The sequence below is a fragment of the Erinaceus europaeus genome, chromosome 4 (assembly GCF_950295315.1).
Source record: "Erinaceus europaeus chromosome 4, mEriEur2.1, whole genome shotgun sequence".
In the NCBI taxonomy this organism is placed as follows: Eukaryota; Metazoa; Chordata; class Mammalia; order Eulipotyphla; family Erinaceidae; genus Erinaceus; species Erinaceus europaeus.
This window is the reverse complement of record NC_080165.1, coordinates 124,663,302-124,669,301: the sequence shown is the minus strand read 5'-3', so window position 1 is coordinate 124,669,301 and position 6,000 is coordinate 124,663,302.

Below are 6,000 nucleotides of genomic sequence, written 5' to 3'. Positions count from 1 at the left end.
CATGCTGGCATCTGGAACCTGGTAGCTGAAAAGAGAGTTACCATACAAAGCCAAACAAATTGTTGAATCATTATGGACCTGAAGGCTGGAATAGTGCAGATGAAGTGTTGGGGGGTACTTACTGTAGAATATTGTGTACTTCTGCTTTCAGGTATATATTTTTTCCTAGTTTATGGATACCTGTGAACATATGCTCTATCTCAGAGGACCTGATCTATATCTAGGTTTTGGGACTTTGTTAGGAAGTGAACCACATGGAATGGAATTAGAGAATACTATGAAAGGAAAGGTCTCACCTGAGTAATGAAGCTGAAGGGTTGTCATTTCCACACCTGAAGTGTAACATGCTCGGGTAGCACTCCTTGCGTTGATTAGGTTGGGATCGGTGGATGCAATATTATTTGATATGAATTGAAAGAAGCTTGCAGGCAAGTGCACCCCACCCTACGGTTCCAGGACTGGGGAAAATGTAGGCTCTATAGTGGAAATATGAGGTTATTGCTATCTTATGCTTCAGGAAGACAATAGATAGTTATTGTTATCATCACATTATTTGGTAATTGGGTTAACTTTGAAAGGTCCCTTTGCTAGGGTTTATCCAAGCATGATAAATAAATTAAAAAGTTTCATGCTATATAAAATGTTTGCCATCGTAAAAAATGACTAGGTCATCAGTTATATGTGTAGAAAACTGAAAAGTTTAAGTTGCAAAATTCTTAGAGCTAACAGAAACTTGAGTCAAATAGTCAGATAAAAATTATAGAAATGTAAATATTGTATTAAGATTTATTAACATAAGTAGTGTTCATTTATTAAGTGAAAAGCAATATTTGTACTTAGGTAAGTATTCATTTTATTAACTACTTTTATTTTTGAATTAGTAAGTATCCAATTTGAATGTTAACTTTTAAATGAGAATCTAAATGGATAATGTTGAAGATGAACAAGTCATTTTTGAATTTAAGCAAATATGCAGGAAATAATAGCCAATAACTACTACATAATGTGCAGTATTTGTTAAGGGAAGAATAAGATCTTAATTAGAAATATATTTTCAACAACAGGTTTTAGGGAAAATTCTCCAACTTTAGAGAAAAAAAATGTTTTATCTACCTCTTATACTACATAGCAAAGATTTTACATTAGCTACCCTTTTACCATAACCAGGTATATAGAACCTTTATTTATCATTATATAATATACATATTATATATACATATAACATACATATATATATATATATCCTTTGCTGAATGGTATTTTTAAAATTAGGGAAAAAATTACAGTAAAATAGATATGTATATTTTAAATGCCTGAGAAGAAAGAATAAATCAGAAGATAGTAGCCACACTAGGCTCACATTCCCAGATGGGAGCTATTGGCATGAACAGAAGAATGCAGCCCCCTGGTGCTCTGCAATTTGGCATAGTGCTTCCTCCCCCCTGCTTTGTATCAGCTTGCCTCACACATTTATATGGGCTGTTCCTTTCCAATAGTCATTTGAGTTTATAAACTTTAGATGGGTCAATGTTCAGATATAAAGTTAAAAAACTATGAAATAAAGGTAAACATACAGTGGCTATTGTGTATTGTTCTAATTGTAGTAGTACAAATATGAGATTATTTATATTAATTAATCATAACCTCCAAGGGCTAGAGGTGAGTGAGAATTAATTGTTTCACCACAGTCTATCAGTTTATAAGGAAATCAATCCTCAGGTTATATTCTCCTATATATTTACAAAGCAATCAAGCTTTTTTTTTTTTTTTTAGAAAATACGTCAAATATATCTTAGTATATCTATATATATGTATACATATGTAAAATCTTCTACATGTGTGTATTTGTATTTCTCTGTTTTTTTATGTTGTCCTGTTATGAAACAATAATTCCCCACCATCTTACATTATTAGTTGCATAGGTCATCTTAGTACTTATCCATGGTTACATGAATTTTCACTGAATATTTAAGTTGTTTACTACTAAAAACTAGCCATTTTCTTCACCCCTGTATTTTCCTCTGTATTTTGCTTCCATGCTATGCTATAGGGGGTGGTGATTCTGAGTGCCACTTTATTAGCTATAGATTATTTTTCATCAATGAGGAAACTCAATCCTGATCTTAGACAAAGAAAATTATCCTAGAGACTAAATAAATGGGTTGTTTTGCTTTGTTGCTGCAAAGGACAGTTCTTTTTGTTTGTTTCTTTGTTTTATTTTACTCTGTACTCCTTGATAATGCCAGGGTTCTATAACCACTGCCATGGACAATGGCAGCTCCAGAGAGTAGTTATTTTTTTCTTTTACTGCTGTTTTGGCTGTACCTCTCACAGCAAAAAAGAGAGTTTTAGCAGTTACTATAGACAGGAACAGTTCCAGAATAACATCTTGGCCAGCATAATGTCTCTAGTCCTAGAGAGTGAGAACTCTTCCTCTACCAGACAGAAGTTCACCTCATTTCCTTCTCAAATATTTAAGACTTCCAAGAATGATTAATTTTGAAAGAATCCTTTTTTAGCGTTTTCCATATTTTTATTATTGAATAGAGACAGAGAGAAATTGAGAGGGTAGGAGGACAGAGAAAGAGGGGAAAACACAGAGAGACACCTGCAGCCATGCTTCACCACTTATGAAGTTTCCCCCCTGCAGGTGGGGACCAGGTGCTTGAATCTGGGTCCTTGAGCACTTAACTTGTGAACGCTTAACCAGGTGTACTACTACCTAGCCCTCTGTGATAGCTTTTTAAAAATGTCTTTAATTATAAAGTCTAAGGCAAAAAAATCTCCTTTTTGTTCTTGAAAAGTCATTTTCATATTCACATGTATGATATAACTTACTACTCCATATGATTTTTAGGATTATTTCTAAATTCCATGAAAAATTCTAATAGTATTTAATTAGATTCTACAAACTCAATAAGTTAATTTTGTACAAGTTTTGCAAAGAAAATACAAGATTTCCAGATGAATTTGAAATTTAGATAAACAGTACATTATGTATACATATGTATATTAAATAACTGAGTACATACATATGTATTCATATACATGGATATCTCTGATACAAAAATGGTTTTCTGTGCAATCAAATTATAATAATATCTTACCACCTATGCAATAAGTACAAATAATGCAATGACTGGGACATACTGATGCTAAAGCATTTTACATTCTTTATTTGAAATTCAGGTTCAGTTGAGTGGTTTCTATTTTTACTTGCTAAATCTGGCAACTCAAATTTGGGAAATGACATCTTAAATATTGACTTATCCTTCTTGCAAGCCTGCTATACTCTCCATCTTTTTAGTGTTTATGTCACAAAATAATTATGGTTTGATACCTTACTTATCTTGACAGACTGACTCCTAAGTGACTTAAAATTTCAAAGTTAGAGTAAATGAGTCCTATTATTTTTGCAGAGAAATATTATTCGTTTTTCTATTGATCTCATTTTGAACAACTTTGTTGAGCTTTATTAATTTGCCTATAAAGTGGCTTGAATTTTTATATTCACAATGATATCATCTGGTGTAAATGTATATTTTCCTTTGTTTAATTTATAAATGATGTTTCTCTTTTGACAATCCTATCTATAAATCATTTTCCTACCATCCCTGCCCTCTCCTTAGTTCTTCCTATTACCTGACACATAATGATATTGAAATCATGCCAGTTCTTAGCCCTATAATGATTTCTGAGTGTCAAGAGTAAGAAAAAAAATCACTTTTCTCTCACTTTAAATCAAAAGTTAAAAAATTATAAAGCTTATTGTGGAAGGCATGTTGAAAGAAGAGAAAACAAGTAAAAGGCTAATGTGTGCCACGTACTTAGCCAAGTTGAATGAAATTAAAAATACTTGTCCTTTGCAAACACAAATGACAAAGAAGTAAAATCACTTTTTTGCTGATATGGAGAAAGCTTTAGAATTATAGATAGAAGATGCAGCCAGGCATAAAGTTCCCTTAAGCCAAAGCCTAATCCACAGAAAGGCCATAATTCTCTTCATTCTTCTTCTTCTTCTTCTTTTTTAAATATTTATTTATTCATTCCCTTTTGTTGCCCTTGTTGTTTTTAATCATTGTAGTTATTATCGTTGTTGGATAGGACAGAGAGAAATGGAGAGAGGAGGGGAAGACAGTGAGGGGGAGAGAAAGATAGACACCTGCAGACCTGCTTCACCCCTTGTGAAGCAACTTCACTGCAGGTGTGGAGTCGGGGGCTCAGAACCTGGATCTTTAGGCTGGTCCTTGTGCTTTGTGCCACTGGTGCTTAACCCACGTTACCGCCCGCCCCCTCAATTTTATTTTTCTTTCCTCTTCCTCCACCTTTTTTCCTCTCCACCCCTCCTTTTCCTTCTCCTTTCCTATCCCTTCTTCTTCTTCCCCTTCCCTTTCCTCCTCTACTTTCCCTTCTTCTTGCCCTTCCTTCTTCCCCTCTCTTCCCCTCCCATACTCCCCTCCCTCCTTCTCTTCCTCCTTCCTTATGTGTCATCATCTGGAGCCTCACTGCTCTAAGCTGACTTTTTTGTCAAAAAAGAGAGAAGCAAAGAGGGAAAAGAGACCTTGGAACCCTAAACTTACTCCAGTGCTGCAGGGACAGTCTTAAACCTGGGTTATGAACGTGACAATGCAAGTGAGTATCTAGGTGAACTACCCTGCCAACCTGTTCATCCTGTTTTCTAACACTTTGCAACCTCTAACACTTTTGCAACCAGTTCACTAATGTCTCTTTGTTTGAAATACATAAGGTGATTTCCATTTTCCAAACAAGACCCTAACTGATAGAATATAATGAAAGGTATTTAAAGTTTATACATTTTGATTATGTTAAGCCAACAACTGATATGCATATAGTCCTATAAATAAATAAAATAAAATAGCAAATATACATGATTGTAAAATGATGTAGTGTTGGTATCGTAAATCCCACTTTGAAGCAAATGTGGCATTGCAAAACATACTTGCTGTAAACTATTTCATTTCCCTTACGTGACAGAGTACACTGTTGTCTGCTTTATTAAAATAATACTATAATAATGTAGATTTTAAAGTAATGAATGATCTTGTCTAAAATTATACATTAGAGAACAGTTTCTTATATTTTGCTAGTACACACAGTACCATTTAATGAAATAAGAATGGAATTTAAAGATATATTAATAGTTACAAATGTCAATAACAATCTGTACATGCATCATGTGTACATATAACGAAGATCAGAAAAGCCATGCTTGACTTTATAATGTATACAGTTTGACTCAGTGATTTATGATGGGTTCCCAACCATACAATTCAGTAGTAACTTTTGAAGTTGCAGTAGGAATTCTGAAAACAGTCAAAGAGAAGTTATTGGCTACCACAGAAAGTAGGGCAATTACAAGCAAAATTCTCTACTATATTATTCTTATTATGTACAAAGAAGTTCTACTGGCAAAGTGTATATGTTGAATAACATGAATCAGTAGGACAGAGATAAGCTATTTGTCACTTTTTTGCACCAAAATCTTCAACTGAAATGGAAAAGTTCACTATCCACTTCCCCTTGGCTTTCTTTTGATTCATCTGCTAGCGATAATGATGGGTGCATTCCTGAAGCTGGTTTGTTCTGTTTCCAGACATATGAAAGAGTTGTGTACATAACTATTAGATTATTGTTTTTGGAACATGGGAAAAATTGAGTTTTAAGAAACAGTTTCAGGCTAATGTTATCAAACATCTAGGTCTTGAGATCTCTTTGAACTTAAAAAAATTATAGACAGAGCATAAGAAATGTTGCTTGCATGTGCCAGTCTACCATTGTTCACCAAATCAGAAATTAAAACTAAAAACTATCTAAAGAATTTAATGATTTCTTTTAAAGTAAGAATGCATTAAATTTCATCGTTATGTAATAAATAACGTTTTCCAAACATTGATCATTTTTTAAAACAAAGTTAACTTAATGAAGACTCACATGATTTTACATTTTGTATCTCTTTAATGCCTAGATAATCAATGTAGC